The 18,019-nt window shown below is 38.7% G+C and overlaps 1 long non-coding RNA gene across 2 annotated transcripts; it reads left to right on the top strand.

Annotated features, from left to right (window-relative positions):
- The first annotated feature begins 6,537 nt into the window (after positions 1-6,537).
- LOC134473483 (uncharacterized) lies at positions 6,538-16,748 on the top strand. 2 transcript variants are annotated; one of them, XR_010043730.1, is made up of 3 exons: positions 6,538-6,695; positions 12,053-12,547; positions 16,621-16,748. It is a non-coding gene; the product is annotated as an uncharacterized LOC134473483 (long non-coding RNA). The 2 variants fall into 2 exon arrangements; XR_010043729.1 differs by lacking the exon at positions 16,621-16,748 and having other exon boundaries at positions 12,053-14,407.
- The last annotated feature ends 1,271 nt before the right edge of the window (positions 16,749-18,019 follow it).

Here is an 18,019-nt window from a genome sequence, read left to right as displayed (position 1 = left end):
GAGGGTTCTATTTCATATTTCAGTGTACACCAGGAACTCGAACTCCTCATAGTAGAGACTTTCCAGAAGAGCTTACATTGTAGAAACACTGTTTAAAGGAGAGTCAACAAGGCACCTTAGAAATTAACTTAGCATAGAAATGTAATGGATCAATTTTCTTTCTTTTAAACATGCACATTAGCAAGCCAGGTGCTAAGCTAATGAAACCCCTGGCACCATGTTGTACTCTGGAGACTGATGTCCTCTTCCCCACCTTCACTGTCAGATTTCCATTCTCCAACTTGAGTCTGCTTTTCTCCCAGTGCAGAGATGGGGCATTTCCTTTCTAGGAATATAGGCTATTGCCTGCCCTTGACTCTCATGCTGTAGCCTTCTGTGCTTGATTGTCTCATAAAAGGGACTCTCACTAAGTGATGATTAACCTAGGCTTTTCCCAGCTCCTTGGAGTAAGCACCGATTTAAGAAAATCTGTCAAGATTAACACAGTAGGAGACAACTCTGCTGTGTACATGACTCTGCCGTCTACACAAGTCATGTTAAGAGAAGTCAGTTCAGACTGATTTCTTCTTCCAAACTTATTTACAAGTGTTCTTCTAAGTATGCATGCATGAGAGATGACTCCTCTTGGTGTTTCTAACTTTTAAAAGCACATCTCAGAGACTTAATGTCTTGACATTAAATTCTATGAAAAATCAGTTCTGAACCTGGCTGCACCCCAGATCGACATGGCAAATGAAGGAGCCAGTTGGGGAGAGGGTTCCTTGAACAATCCATATCATACACAATCATGCAAAGACCAAAGTGAATTTATCTGAAGCCTGAAATCTCTAAAGTTTGTCCCCAGACAATTGGATATTTATGTTCTCTAGAATTACTTTAATTTAAAGCAAAAAGGATAGAAAAGAAAACAGATGAAAAAACCGAGGCTTCAAGATAGAAAACCTGTGTATATTCTTACGTGAAAATGGTACACAAATTATTGTCATTATTTCCCTTTCTGGTATTAGTGAGCAGGATTTTTTTTCTCCAGATGACCAGTCTCTACACAATGCATGCTTGTGAACCATAGTATAAGACACAGCATGCCCATGAAATTCAGAGGTGGATTATTTTTAGCCTTCAGATCACAGCCACAGAATTTATTTTGCTATGAAGCCAAAGAAATGGGGACTAAACCAACACCTATCAAACCCTCATTTGAGCTGGCTCTGTACTTAGTGCTTTTCGATGTGTTTTTTTTTTTTAAGTAAAGAAGGAAGGTTCAAGTGGGAGAGCAAAGAAAGGCGACTTAAATTCACCATTGTGTCAAATGCCTACTTGAGTTTACAGCTTAACTCTATCACAAAATAAAAGCTATAACCTTAAACTAGATCATAGTGTTTTGTATTCTTTCTCTCTCTAAAATACAATTTCTATTTAGACAACTAATGATCCTTAAAATGTCTCATCAAGGAAGTTGCAGAACATTTTTTAAATGTTGAGCTGTTTTTCCTTCCTTTTTTCCAGGTAATAAACACTTGACATTTAGGAAATGCAGTTCTAAATTTACAAAGCACACAGCAGTTTTCAACTCAGCTCACGATGATGCAAGGCACCGTCACATACATAAATTTATTGAACTAGCTTTCATCCGGTGCTGGTACCTTTATAGAAAGAGAGATTATTGCTTGACTCACAGAGAATAAAATTATATTCAAATTAAATTTATTTTAAAGAAGGATAACCAATTTTTAATTCCTCCTCCTGCTTTTCTTAGAGCCTCATGTATTTTACACAGTAATGAACAAGCATATTGGCAGTGTCTTATTAAGGAGAAAATGTAAGAGTCTACTAATCTCTAGCCTGGCTAGTCAGGGTCTTATTGGCAGGTCACGAAATCCAAAGCTGACTGTCTGAAACATACAGAGAACTTGTTGGGATGTTATGGGAGTTGGAGGGCCAGGCTAGCAAAACAACCAAGAAGCACAAGAATGCCAGAGAAGAGATCACATTGTGATGTAGTCCATAAGTCATGAAGCTATGAACATAAACCTCCAGCCATCTCTCTTCTTTCCTGACACCCACTGGAGTTGAAGTGGAAGGAGAGTCTCCTTTCCTGGTTGTTTTATAGTGGAGAGGGAAAAGATACAGTTGCTTAAACTTCTTTGGAAAGACTTCCATGCTATGAGAGGTTTACTCAAAGAGAGACTGGGGTACCATTGGAAGGTTAGTCTGGATATTGGGCAGTTCCATGAATGGCATGTATTTCCAACTTTCAAAGAAAAACATATCCAAAGAAGAAAATATAACGTATTCTTACACTAAATCTTACTCCCTTCCTCTGGCAATGACCACATACAACTGAAAGGAAAAGAAGTCTCTTGGCTATGATCTATTTCAATTTTTCTTTGCAATTTTAGAGAGGAAGACACGATTTCTGCCTTCTTACCCACTCACTCAAAGAGTGCTTTCTGTCCATGGAATTCTACCCTAAGTTCTTTAAGAATGAGGAGATCTCAGTTTGTTATTTGCCAATTCATGGTTTTAAAAACATTGGTTAATCTCTTTGAACTTTTGTTTCTTTACCTATTTTTAAAAAGTGCATGTATATTCATCCACTTACCTTATACCATTGTTTTACAAAATAACTGTGACTGTGCATGAAGAAAACTTTCTTAAAACTACATGTGTGTAAAGATACCTTAAGGTATCATTTAACTGTTTATAATACCTAAAAACCTGGCTCACAGTTATCCTGGAACCAACAGCTAGAACTCCAATTCCTGTCTCCATTTCATAGGTTGTTACATGAGGGTATTATCAGTTTACTTTTTTAAAAAGGGGGAACTTAGGACACTGGGAAGCCAAGCAAGCACCTCCCCTCCCTGGTAAGGGGTGGCACTGTGGCAGACTGTGGCCCGTCCAGGGGGAGAACCAGCAGCATCTCCTGAGATCCACGCCATGTTGGAACTGAGTACACTATGAAACCAAACAACCAGCCTGCCTCCCTGCTTAAGCAATAGTGAACCTACTGATGCAGGGCCTAGAGTCAAATATCCCACTTCCCCTATCTTCCTTCTCCTTCCCCCCATCCCACGTTAGTAAATGTGAACCAGAAATCTGAGCATCTCCTGGGAGGCTGACTGTAGCAAATAAGGGGGACTTCCTTCTACCATCTCTTTGAAGGCAAATATTTTTATTACTGTTTTGCTCTTTTCTGATTAATGGTACTGCTCTATTCAATATTCTGTTTTGATAAGTTCTGTAGTGTTCTATATTTCATCTCATTTTGATATATATGATTGAATGAACAACTGTTATAAAGATAACAAAATATACTGTGATATCTATTACTGTTATCCTGGTAACCTGCTGTGAAGTTCTGTACCAATTTCACTGTACGATCTTAGTTGGCTTTATTCTGTCGTGTTCTGTTGTATACTTTCAAAATAAAATTTAAAAAAAAGAAGAAGGAGAACAAAGAGAAGGAGAAGAAGAAGAGAAAGAAAGAAAGGGATATCTAGGGAAAGTTAGAAGAATGAGATACTCCTGGACCCAAGTTTCCTGAGTCAGAGAACATGGTGTTCTTATTAATATCCTGCTGATATTAATAATTACTAATTCTGCAGACTGGTGATATACCAGGAGTCTGACTATTCTAATCCTCACACTGTCCATACAGGTTTAATTTCCCTGGTGTGCCGATGGATCCTGAAGCCAAGGGATATTATATAACTTTGCTCCCATCCATGCACCTAGTGGATATCTTGTTCCCTTCAATATTCTGCCCTCTAAACATATACTTCCCCTTTCAGTATAGCTATAGTATTGTACTGAAAAATCAGGTAACTGACAGCTGGGATATGTTCTCTAAAAACCATGATAATATTATCATTTGCTGAGCAGTGTGTATGTTGATGTCTTATAGGTATTGGCTCCTTTAACTTTCACAATATGCTCTGAGAAATCCAAGGCGTAAAAAAATTAAGGAAGTTGCATATCATCTTGCAGACAGCAAGGTGCAATACCAAGATGCAAACTGGTCTGAGACTCCAATTCCATGATTTCAATTGTTCATCATTGCTTGATTTTGCAGAAGGCCTAAAGTCAAGTCAAAACAAATTCACTTTTGATTTTAGCTCTGTAAACTCCTATGGGACAGTTCAATTCAGTATCCAGCCGTCCCTCCCCCCAACAGCCTCCACAGCTTGGAAAGGAATGAGAACAAAGATTTCAGGTTTCCTGAGTCCAGCAGATTCACGTGCTCTGCAGCTTTTCTTCACACATTTCACCCGTACATTCGAAGGACTGACGTTTTCAGGGATGCTTAACTTCATTGTAGAAATCCCCTCATCAGCCTGACACCATGGCACATGCTAGTAATTCCTTTCACCGGGAGGCAAAACTGGGAGGATCTCAAGTTTGAAGCCAGCTTGGGCAGCTTAGCGAGAACGTGTCCTACACAAGGAAAGTAAACATTATGTACTGCAAAAATATATCAAATAGAAAAGAGAATCAATAGATAGATGGAGAAGATAGGAAAGGAAGGGAAAGAGAATGAAAAATGGAATTAAGATGTGTTATGTACACGTACCAACTCCCCATAAGGAATGCAAACATTATTTAATGCAAACGTAAAAAATTAAAAATAAGTTTTAAAACTACAAAATAATAAAAAATAAAAGAGCTAGGGATGTAGCTCAGGGGTAGAGTGCCCCTGGTTTCAACCTCTAGTATCATAAAATAAATTGTTTTTGACAATCCCTCCCAAAGGACCATTGATTGAGGCTGCTCCTGACCAGTAGAGGGCGCTGGACCCCACAGATTCTGGCTACTCAAATTTGCAGGGCTGAGGGATCTCAGGCCCTGCCCCTGGCGATTTGTGTGCAAATGAAGTTTGAAAAGCACTTTCCTAAGCCACAGCTTCGAAGTCAAGAAGCAAATGATCCTCAAATGTTTTTCTTCTCTAGAAGAAATAATCACATTCCTATATTAAAACCCTTCCAATTCCCTACAATCAAATATGGCTCTCGATTAAATTCTGTGACTTCTGGACCCACCAGTAGGTGTCAGTATTTCTTTGGACACCACAGTGGCCTCTGGAATTTTTTGCCCCTCGGTTCTTCCTGAAGCTAATTATGTCTGAAGAATGGGCAGTGGTTTCGTCCACATTTTCACTTACTTTACAACAATGTTCTTAGGCAAAGATATTAGCAGTCCTAAAGTAATCCACTGTATTTTTTTCCAGATAGAATACAGAGCCTTATTTCCACCCCAAAACAGTTCTCTTTCTTTCCCTCTGTCCCTCGCCTCCTCCCCTCATCTTCCACTTGAAAGTTTTCTCTTCCCCTCAGTTTTTATCTCCGCCTCATTTCCTCACACTCTCATCCTTCATCTCCGCAGTCACATTTTTGTTTTTTAAACTGAAAAGACCAAAAATGTCATTTTTCTCCTGCAAAGATATTTCTGTGCAGAAGTTGGGGGGGAAATTTGACCTCACAAAAGCCAGCTTTTGTCCAGCTGGTAAAGCAAGCAGACCCTGCCCCTCAGGAAGCTGGCAATCCTGACCCGCCCAAAGCCAATCCTGAGAGAAGCACCCCTTGAAGAAGATTAGTCCGAAGTTAGCAGGACTGACAGCCCTCTTTGAGGATCATCAGAGTTAGCTTTTGTAACAGAGCTCTATTTCTCAAATAATATTTTGCATGTAGACATTCTCCAGGCCCTGTTTCAGAGCCTTATTAAATGTGCAAGAAGGCTGCATAATTGAGCAGGTTAACCAAAGACTAGACTTTAAACTGATGTGCATTTGATTTTAGATGCTGGTGCCCGATTTGTGTGGCTTTATTTTTTTTAATGTTCCTGCCAGCACTGGGTGTGCTTCTGACAATTAGAATCTTGCCAGCCGAGTGCTTTTTTTTGTTTGCTTTCCAGAATGATTCTGCTATTTTTTTAACCTTTGTTTTAGATTAACCACATAAAATCATTTGACAGGTATCTGAAGAGACTCACTTCCCTGACAAGGGAGGTTATTAGTAGCTTCCCACTGAGGAAAACAATTCTGAGAAGGATTAAGTAAGAGAAATGCTCTTTGAATCATTAGATGCTAGACAGTTTAAAATACCAGAAAAAGACACTGTAGCATTTCATTGGTACTAGTAATGACTTAATGGTTCTCTAGATTTCTCACATTCTGTGTGCAGCCTGAGTAGCTTGAGTAGCACAAGAACAAAGTTTTATATTGCTTTGCAAAAAGAGGATGTAATCAGTTGTTAGCTGAGAAACTGGGTACCAAGAAAATTAATTTTTAGAAAAGGCTTTAGCGTTATTCACAACACCTGTCTTATAACTTAGCAAATGTGTAGATTCACAGTGCTATGGTTTAGATCTGAAAGCCCCCAACCCTCTAGAACTCTGAGATGGGACATTCCTAAGGTGAGTTTCCTGTGGAGTCTTAGTGCTGGCTTGCAGTTAGCAGGCAGGGCCTGGTAAGAAGTGGTGGGGCAGAGGCGTGGCCTAAAGGGTTTGTCTGAGTCCCCAGCTCTTTCCTTCCTGGATACAGTGGCCTGAGCTCTCTCTGCTTGCTCCTCTGGTCCTCAGTGCCGGCTGACTGTGGATTGAAACCTCTACGAACTGCATGGCAAAACAAACCTCTCTTCTTTAAATTTGTGGATGTCGTGTATTTTGTTGCAGTGGCAAGAACAGTGACCAGCACAATGGTAAGAGTTATAACATTCAAGAAGTGTGGAAACTGAGTCGTTTAATGCTCCTCAGTATCTTATTGACAAGCTAGGCTTTATTGTTTGCTGGTGGAGTTTGCTTGTTTTCTTTTTCGTATGTAATCTGTAGTGGTTGGCCACACACATTTTGGAATTGGATTTAAGTCTCAGCTTTATAATTCACTGACTTCTTGACCTTGTCAATATTCCTTAACTTCCATAAACCTCACTTTTGCCTGTAAAATGGGATTATAAGCCTCAAATGAGATGTCTTTAATGTAACTAAGAAAACAATTTTTCCATCCCCATCCCACCCCAGGGACTGTTTTCAGATATGCATAGAGAAGCTGATCTGCCAAAGATTTGATTTATTTATCAGTAATGACCTATTAAGTGCATACTGTGATTTGTGGAGGGAAAATATGACAATGAACCAGATTGAGAAAGCTTGTGAGCATGTGTAGTTTACACTCTCATGGCTAGCCACAGAAAATCAAGTAAACCAACTTAAACATGAAATAACAGATAACTATGATGTGTTAGAGCAAAAATAAGTCTTTTTGGAGAAAACTAAGGTGGAGTAAAAACAGAAAATAAAGAAGTCTAAGGAAGTTACTCAGGGGAAGTGACACGAAAAGAAAGAGATAATTTCTTTTTTCTTTTTATTTTAAAGAGGGTAAAATTAAACATAACAAAAAAATAACAAAACAGGCCACAAGGAAATAATTTAAGAAACACAGATTTCAAAGTAAGACCACTGGAGATCTTCACTGTCTATCATATTGTCTCTTGTTTTCTTCCAAATAGTTGTCCATATCTTCACACACAGTGAATTCATACAGAACAAAATAGTACTAAACTGATCAGGACAGGACGATGAAGGCATTTTAGGTCTTCAAGTCCAGACAATAGGGAAGTCAACAATGGCTGCCATAATGTCTCTCATTCTCTTCAAAATAGCTGTCCATATCTTTATGTATGTTGAAATTAAACAAAAGAAAATAGATTAATATCACTGGAATACTATTGCTAGATTTTGTATCATGATGCTACAGAATTAGCACTGGGTATCTTAGTGTCTCTTCAGCATATCTGTTCATTATATCATGCATTATATAATCTGTTCTCGTAAATTGTTTAGAAGTTCTACACATGAGTGAATCTCTACCTGTATACCTATCCTTCCTGTATTAGAGGGAAAAAAACACATTCCTAGAAAAAAATAAAATGAAAAAGACATATAAAACCACAATATAGGTGATCTACAGTAGTTACTATGATGTCTCTTGTTATTTTCTATAAAATTGTCTATATCATCAAGCATAATATAATTGAACATAACACTACATATCAATATTAATAAAAACAAAACATTGGAGACATTATAGGACTTCAACAGCAGTTAATAATCAAACCAGAATGAATGTCTTATTGCATCTTGTCATCTTCAGAGTAACTGCCTCTGATCTTAGACTTGATACTATCAAGCATATCAAATTCAAATAAAATTAGTCAAGACCAAACAGCGATCTAACAAACCAGATTCAAATAATATCAATCATAGTAAGACAGTATAAATAATACAGGGCTTCAGTTTAAGTTAATAGGAAATTAAGGATAGTTGCTGTACTATATCCTGCTATTTTGGGGATAGCTGTCTGTGCCCTCAAATCTAGTATGAGTAGACAGACTGCAACAGAATAAAATCAAACTAAATAGCAATAAATCTAATGTGGCTTTTCAAGTCCTGATACACTATTAACAATGTCCTCTGCCTTCCTTTTTCAGACAGTTCCTCCCCTTTCCCTTTCTCAGGGTCCTTTGTACATTTTGGGTCCCACTAACTCCTTTAGTTTTTAGATTAGGGGGACAACCCGTTACCTACCTAAGTGGAGCTGAACCTTTTTACCCCTGAGCTTGATCTTGAGCTGTATTCTTTTATCTACTAAAGCCTCAAGGTTTTCCTTCCTTCTAGCTGAGTAGTTCTCCACTGCACAAATGTATTATGTCTTTCCAACCTATCTGTAGCTGCTAGACAATCTGTCTCTATTTCTCTCTGGTTCCCTGTCACACAGAGCATCATTTTCTCATCTTTGAATTTTGGTTTATTAACCCTCTTTCAGGTAGATTATATTTCCTATTCAGAGCATCTCGATGGACTCTATCTCCTGATCTACTCTGTCTCTGTTTCTTTTTGTTGGTGTAGCAATGCCATCTGTGTTGGAGATTATAGCCAGTCTTCTCTGCCTCATCTCTGCTATGCTATTATTCTGCTGTTGGTTGCTTACTTTTCTCCTTCATTCCACTGTCTGCCCTGTTCATTAAGGCCTCTCTGCCACTGTTTCTGGAATCCTGGTGATTTTTTTCTCTGTCTCTAAAATGTCCTTCAGTAATTTTTGCAGGATTGGATTGGTGGTCACGAATTCCCCCCAGTGCCTCTTTGTCATGGGAGCATCTTGTTTCTCCATTAATTTTGAGAGACAGTTTTCAGGGTACATCAATCTGGGTCGGAGGTTATTTTCTTTCAGGGCTTGGAATACTTCATTCTAAGCTCTTCTTGATTTGATGGTTTGTGTTGAGAAGTCTGTCATGATTTTGATGGATTTCCTTTATAGGTGACCCGTTTTTTTTTTTTTTCTCTGACTGCTTTTAAGATTCTGTTCTTGTGATGAATTTCTGCAATCTTGATTATTATATGTCTGGGTGTAGGTCTGTTTTGGTTGTAGCAGGCTGGAGATCTGTATGCCTCATGTATCTGAATATCATTTCCTTTTCCTATGCTTGGGAAGTTTTCCTTAAATGTTTCTGTGAATAGCCTTTGTATTTCATTTGTGTTTACTCCTGCTTCTTTGCTCGCCTTTTTTATTCTTAAGTTATAGATTCTCTTGTCTCCTAGCCTTTGTATTGTTACTTCTTGGTTCCTTGTCATTTTTAAGAGATCTTTCCTTTCATGATCACACATTGCAAATCTATCTTCAAGCTTTGAAAGTCTAACTTTAGTTTCTTTCACACATTTTTGTCATCTTTCATTGGAGTTTTTTAATTTCCTGGTAATCTCTTTGGATCTGTTCATGTATTCTAGATTTCGTTTATAATCTTCATCAAAGGTTTCTCTCCTTTTTCTTGGTTCCTCCATTCTTCCATTTGTTTCTTGAGAGGTGCTTAGCATTTCTTTATTAATCTTTTTATATCTTGCCTCACTTGAATTAGAATTTGAGTTTTAAGTTTGTCACAAAGGTATTTCTTTATCTCTTTATGCTGTGTCTTATATAGAATGTTTGCTGCCCTCAGTCTCTTCTGTATTTATCTCTCCTGGACTTATTTTCTCTGGGTCAGTGGCTGGAGGCTTTTTCTTGTTTCTTTCTCTTGTCATGTGTCTGGTTTCTTTCAGGCAGGTGTATGGTGGAGGTCTCAGGCCCTTTCCGTATTGCTTACAGTTTTTCTGAAGTGTGCTAGGTAGGGGATTGCTGACCTCTCCAGGTTCCTGTTGATCTGTGAGGTGCACGATGTGGGCTGGCCCCTCTCCTCTGAGCCAGTCAACCAGTGAGTGTCTTTAGCACGTTAGTCTGTGCCATGTGGATGTCACTGGTTTGGGATAGTTTTGTCCAGGGCTATCAGGTCCCAACCAGGGGCATGACCCAGCCCAAGCAGATCCCATCAGTCCTCTTTGAGCCTGCAGCTGCCAGCTGATGCCACTGGGGTTCCAGGTTCAGACCCATCCTGCCCAACTCCAATATGTCATCCAGCCGGTCACCCCTGCGCAGGACCAAATTTCTAGCACTCACCACGGGTTAATGTAGCTCTCCATGTTGGTTCTGCTCTCCATTGCACTACCAGGGGCCCTGGACTCACCAACCCCCAATTTTGGCACTGCCACAACTTCGGCACAACCGTGACTTGTCTGACTCCAAGACATGCCCAACATAGCGTGGGACTGGCTCCAGTGAGAATGTGTCTGGTTCCAGCCTTTTGTCCACATTTTTCTTTCCTTCCTTTTTTTCTCTTTTTCTTCAGTTTCTTCCCAGATCGTGAGAATCCCTCTCCTTTCGTCTGGTCTTCTCTATGGTGTTAAATTCTAGCATCTGAGTTGTTTTTCTCAGAGAAGCTCTCTCTCCTGCTACCTATCAATCCGCCATATTCCCAAGGATCCCTTGAAAATGATAATTTCAAAAGTTTATATCATATGCCTTCAAGCAGTTAGAAGTTTGGATGGATACATAACAGATTTTGTTTCTCAGATATAGATACCAGGCCTACTCTGAAAAATGAGAGAATGAAAATGGGGCAGAGACTGCTCTGTCCAATAATCTCATCATTTTTCTTTATTGGAGAATCTTTGTAGATTGTGCTCCATTTAAGGAAGAATTTAATAAGAATTATTGTTGGGGTCTGGTAGGTAACAGTGGGGGTTCAGAACTGCTTTTGAGAGAGTGAAGCTGATTGACTGTCAAGCTCTCATAGCTCAGGATGCCCCTTTGCATGCACTCAGAACCAATCTTACCATTAGGTTACTCCCACTTGGAGTAGCACTGTAAACAGAAGCTCTTCTTTTCCATTGTTTGGTCATTGTCCAGATCCCTAAGGGTCTTATTGAAGCTTATTGTACTATGTCCACATTGGAACTTTGACCCAGGGAGTAGGAGCAATAATGGTAGTAAGACTAACTACAAGTCTCTAGTTCTTGTTTACCTTCTCCTTCAGTCAAGATGGTAAATCACAAACAATATGGCACCCCAACGGGATAGCAAAGAAATCACTTACCATTTAAAAATGCACAATGCAGGGTTGGTAGTATTTAACTCATTTAACTCATTTATCTGAGCCTTTCAAAACCTGGAAGAATCCAAGAAAATGAGTGTAGACTTGTGCACACCAGCCAAAGAGTAGCCCCAGTTTCAGCTGCTGTACTAGACATGCATTATTGCTAGCACAAAGTGATCATGCCTCAGATAAAGGATTTGACACTCTAGATTTGGCAAATGTGTGTTTTTCTTCCTTATTATAGAAAACACTTTGAGTTCAGGTGGAATGGGCAGGAATATTCATTTAGGATTCTGCTTTAGCCTCTTTTAACTCCTCCACTTTCAATAAGAGTATAAAAAAGAAATTTAGACATGCTATAGTCGGTATATCACATATATCTGCTTCATTAATGCCATCATGCTGATTAAATAGGACAAGGTAGTGTTGGCTTTGGTATGAAACATATGCTCCAGAGGATCAGAGACAGATCTTATTTGGGCACCTGAAGAGACTCCTTGGTTGAAGAATGTCTGATTATTCTCTTAAACATGAAAAGCAGTGTTTATATCTTGACCTAAGAACAGCACAACTGATTAGATCTCTTTGGGTTATAGGAGCAATGCAGTCCACACAGGGATGCTGCTGTGGTCTATATATCAGCTCACACTGCAGAAGGCTGCGTACTGTGGAGTCCAGGGCAGGAAAGCCTCTGTGGCAGACCCAGGCTGTGGAGTGAGCAACCTTGATGCACTGCCATAAAATCTGATGACTCTATTGTGTTAGAGAGAGCCCATGCTGAGAAAAGAGGCAGTGTGTGATTATGGAAAGCATAACTGGAAAAAATATTACATAAACTCCTAGGACTCATGCCACTGAAGAACAGCTCTGAAGGCTCTAGTAAAAGTGAAGACATCCAAAGTTGAATTTCACCAGGACTAGAGTTCAAGACAGCTGTGTGACTAGTTAGCCCAGGACCCCGTGTCATTGCCAATGGTTACATTAGTACCCATTCCCCACTTCATTCCTGTGACCATAAGGGGAAAGTGCCATGCTGCAAGCCAAAGAAGGGACAGTTCGTGCTGGGATTGTACACAGTCATGGATCAGTCTGTGAGTAAAATCTGAAAGTACCTCATAGTGCCATTGTTTAAAAGACAGGTGGGGAGAGGAGCATCCCAATGAACAAGACGAGGTGGTGCATCTGATGTAGAAGCAGCAGCCCAAGGTCACCTATACAGACTTGTAGGCTGAGATCAGTAGCATGACTGGCTAGTCAAGAGCACAGAAAGAAAAGACTAGACTATACGACTCAAAGAGGACTGGGAGAGAGGCATGTGCATGCATATAGGTGCTACATAAAATGTGAAGATGTACCACATGTTCATGAATACAAGAAAGCATCCCACTGCCGAACAGACACTGAACAACCAAATAGACCAAATGACTCAATCATTTGACGTTTGCAAGCTTTCTTTTTGGAGTGGCCATGATGGGAGACTAGAAGCTATACATGGGCTCAATAACAGAGACACTCATTTTCCAGAGGAAATTTAGCTACTGTTGATTCTAAGTAGTAAATTCAAGAAAACCTTCCCATCCCTAAGCCATGTCATAGCTTCAAGGCACTCTGCACTTATTTTTTATAACCATAAACTCAAAATGCTTTATGTCATCTGAGGAGCTAATTAGATTCTTTGCTTCATCTTACCCAGGCCAACCACAGTGGTCCAACCCTAGAAGGAGCAGTCACAACATATTTTTAAAACAGTCAAAGAATCAATATTTGAATTTCAAATTTATAACATTCTGGTAGGCTCAAATTTTATAAACCAAGGTTTATTTGCAAAGACTTATTTTTTAAAAGTCCATTCAACAAATTAGGTGGATGCAGAATTAATTTAGAATAGGTTACCTTGTAGTTTTTCTAATTAACCTTTCTATCACAAAGTCAAGATTTTCTTTTTTTTTTTTTTGGTGGCTGACTTTAGTAGACACAATAAAATCTCATTAGTGTGGCATTTTCAAGAGAAATGTGTGGTCATGCCAAGAAGTATTGCCTGATGGCTGTGAAAACCAAGCCTACGTCTGACTTTACTGAATTCTTGAGTAGAACAGACTGAACCACGTGAATGACATCCTGCGACGGTTTCCCTCAGTTTGAAGCAAAAGAATTCAAGTGGCAACTCATGAGTTTGAAAGGTGACAACTCAGAACAGGCAGGTGATTTGCTAAAGCTCATGGCAATTGAAACAAAAATTGCCCAATTCTGTCAAACCCCATAGGGAGAAACATTTTAAAATGAATTTTGCCTGGAGCAGATTGCATTGTTTCATAGGCAGTTCATCCTCTCTACCACCTGGGGACAGATTCAACATATCTATTCTTTTTTCACACAGTAAAACCACAGTAAACCAATTTATGATTGATGAATCACAGAGGAAACAAGAAAATTTATCTGGAGGTGGTGAGGGCAATGTACAGTTATCTAACTATACTTGAAATCCTGCATATAATCAATTATATAACTGTAATTCATATAATCTACATTTTATTGAAATTGAAAAATGGATTGCAAAATAATCACTAAATGGGAAAAGACTTTTAAGAGTGTCCAACATAAAGCTGGCTTCTTAGAATTGCTTAAGACTAGGTATTTATATAAAACCAAGTTTGCTCATAATGAAAATTATATATGAAATTTGTGCATTGTAAAATTTTTGGAAAGTTATCAAAGGGACTTTAAAATCATCCAGTCATCATCTCAAGAAAGCACACATTGTGCTAAATGTAGAATAAAAATTTCCAGAAAAAAGAATATTGTAGTCACATTATAGAAAGCCATTGGAAAAGTCTTGGTGTATACAATGGTGGTATGTGTCATTTAAGAGCTATTCATAAAATTACTTTTTAATTAATGCCTTTTAGAACAATGCCTCTTGAACCATAAATAAAATTGTTATGTACCTGGGCTTATTTAATGAATACTATGTGGCCTTATTACCTATATCCGCATTGATCCATGCTTTTATATTGTATGACAATACAATTGTAAGGCCATCTAACAAGACTTGCTTTCTTATCTTGATAGTATCCCTATCTTGTATCATCAAGGAATGTTTTATCTCCTGTTGGCCCTTTGCTTTTCCATGTCTGTAGTTTATCTTTGAGCTTCCCAAATAAGCAATACGTCATTCATAATCATAACTGTCTAGTAGTTTCTCTTTATTATGCCTTTTATTTATTTTTTCTTAACAGTATAGTTTTGGATAGAATAAGAATTATGGATGTTAGCAGATTTTTGTTGCTGGGTCAAAATATTGACACACAATTTAAAGAAAAAAAGTTATTTTGGATGAAGAGTTTCAGAAATCCATAGTTAGCTGGTTCCAAGGCAGAGACATGGTGAAAGGGTGTGGAGAAGAAAACAGCCCATGCCCTGGCAGCTAGGAAGCAGAGAGAAAAGAAGACAGAAGAAAGAGAAGGGGAAGGGAACAGAATGCACTCCTCAAAGGATGTGCCTACATCTCTCGCCTGGGACTATCGCCTAATTACACATTTAGCTGTGAACCCATTAATGGATTAATCCATCAATGAGATTAAGCACCCCCATAATCTAATCACCTTCCAAGAGCCCCATCTTGGAAAGAGCCTCACAGGAGGCTTTTAGAGTATAGGGATATTTTCTATCCAAACTGTAACAGTGGGTATATTTATTGATTTCATAGAATAGGGAGTAGTTATTTTATTTTTATTTATTTTTTTATTATTATTTGTTTATCAGTACCAGGGATTGAACTCACAACTGCAAGCAGGCACTCATGCCGCTGAGCTAAATCTCCAGCCCAGGAGTAGTTATTTTATAATTGTAAATTTTTACTATTAATCTTTATAGGTACTCCAGATCAAGTTGAGAAAGATCTTATATTCCTAAAGATTTTTATAATGATTAGTTACTGAATATGACAGAATATATTTCTCTGTCAAGCTGATCATATTGTTTTCTCCTTTAACTCGTTAAAGGGTTAAGTTCTGTTTGTTGATTTTGAATATTGAAATGATCTTGCATTTCTGAACTGTACCCTACATGTATATTAATATATTTATAATGCACACAGACTTAAAATATATCACCAATAGCTCCTATTTCTGGGACCATAGTTAACTGGCAGTTCCTTCTGCCACTCTCCGGATTCGCTGCCACATTTTGATAAGGACACTTTCCCCTGGGCTCCTCCTAACCAGTGAGGGCACACAGGGAAGATGGTAGGCCAGAAGACAACTCTGATATGTGACTGATTCAGGGATGCTGTATTTGCTTGGCGGGAACTTTCTCCACACTCCACCTCTTTTTCTTCTATTTTTTCTGACAGTCTGAACATTCGCCTGTCAGCTCCTTCTTCTTCCCATTTATTCTTCACAACACATCACTAGAACATCCAATCTCAACTTTTGCTTTTCAAAGAACTTTCACCAACACAAGTTGACTTCTGATACTACTTCCGTAGCATGAATAAAATCTGCCTGCATTCCTCATCTCCTATTGTGTGCTTGTATGGTGCTGGAATTAAGGTTATGCTAGTGTTTGTGTCCCTTCCAAAATCTATGTGCAACACTCTTGGGGGGTGTGACCTTGAGGAAGTGATTGAGTCAAGAACTTCACTCTTGTGAAAGGGATTAGGAACCCTTTAAAAGGCCGCGATACAAGAGTTCACTGCTTGCATCTCTTCCATCCTTCCCACTGTCTGAGGATACAGTGTTCTCTCCAGATGATGCAATGACCAGGGGCCACGTATGAAGCAGAGGCTGCACTTTCCAGACACCAACCTGCTGTGGCTTTCATCATAGCATATAGAACTGTGAGAAATAAATTTCTACTTTTTGTAAATTTTTTTTTTTTTTTTGGTACTGGGAATCGAACTCACAACTGCATGCTTGCGAGGCAGGTGCTTATGCCGCTGAGCTAATTCCCTGGCCCTACTTTTTTGTAAATTACTCAGTTTCAGATAGTGTTTTGTTACAGCAGCACAAATGGACTAAGACTGGTTTCTTCATGCAATAAGTTAGAAAATTGTCCCTCATTTTATGATTTGGAAGTGTTTATGATGATTTGAAATTTGCAAACTATATGCTTGGTAGAACTCAACTGTGAAAACATCTGTTCTTATTTTCTTTTGTTTTCTCAGGAAATATGTGTCTCACTGCCATAAATTCAATGGTAAGAGTATGTAGTATCTGTATCATTCCACCACCGCCTTGATCTTGGACCTCCTGACTTCAAGAACTGTAAGACAATAAATTTCTATAGCTTCCACCATGATCCCTGTGGTATTTTGTCCTAGCAGTATAATCAGAAGCACGTAGAACTTTCATCATCAGCTGAAGTCTGGCAGGGTGGAGAGAGAGTCTTTTCATGGATAGAGAATGTGCTTTCCTTGCTTCCTTCATAAAGACCACGAGCATCTTTTAGATTCAGAATTGTCTTAGTCTGGGTTTAGAATAACTGAGTAACTGAGGAACAACAGAAACCTATTGAGGAGCAACAGAAATTCTCCAGTTTTGGAGGCTGGGAAAAGCACGACCATCAGCTACTCTGTGTGGTGAGAACCTGCTTGCTCCTTCATAGAAGGTGCCTTCTTGTTATGTCCTGTTGCTAGAGGACGGAGGTAAACTTTCTTGGACCTCTTTAATTAAGGGATCTAGTCAAGTTGATTAAAGCCCTATTCTCCTGACCTGATCATCTATCCAGTGCCCTCCACTTCTGAATGTCATCATTTTGGGAATTAGATTTCACTGCATGAATTTAGAGGAACACAAAATCATAGCTAAAGTGGAAACTGATATGCCTCTTCCCTCCTTCCTCTCTTGTCACTACCCATCTTTATTCCCTTAATCTCATAGCCATAGGAAAGAGATTTTGTTTTCTTAGCACCTTTGTTAAAGGTCACTTTTTTCATCAGCAGCCTCTTCCATCTGTCACAACTATGAGAAAACTTAGCATGACTTTTATTTACATTATGTCTATGGGTTTCTAGGTCTTCTGGATAACTCTTTTTCAGATTTAGGCTTTATGTCATCTTTTCCTCTTTCCTTTTTTTTTTTTATCTCCTTTAATCTTGGATTAATGTTAAACATAAAAGAACCAAGCATTAATCTCTGCTTCACCCTGGGTGGTGGGAACTGCAGTTTCTTTTTGTGAGTTTTTCAAAGAGGATGATAGGAAAATGCTAACAGTATAATTAAAGATAAAAATAAAAGAAGACTTAACGAGATTTGAATTCCTATGAGATTGGCTCCTAGGAGGCTTTTCATGAAGGTTTAATTTCTGACAGTCACAGATAAGGGAAACCAGCTCATTTTTATCCATTTCTGCAATGTGATTTTTAAAAGAGCTGTAAAGGATTTTGAAGGGTAGGGACTCTACTAGTCTCAAAAGAGCTGTAAAGGATTTTGAAGGGTAGGGACTCTACTAGTCTCAACATGTATGAGCAGAATTCCTTATTGTCCTGGTGTGTCCACCCCCTCAGTTCCAATAGATAAAACTATGACTCATTTTAATTTTATAATACTAATGATTCATATGTG

This window comes from Cavia porcellus, unplaced genomic scaffold (genome assembly GCF_034190915.1).
Source record: "Cavia porcellus strain 051 isolate PalLab524CR breed Dunkin Hartley unplaced genomic scaffold, mCavPor4.1 scaffold_27, whole genome shotgun sequence".
NCBI classification, from domain to species: Eukaryota; Metazoa; Chordata; class Mammalia; order Rodentia; family Caviidae; genus Cavia; species Cavia porcellus.
This window is presented reverse-complemented; position numbering and strand designations above follow the sequence as displayed.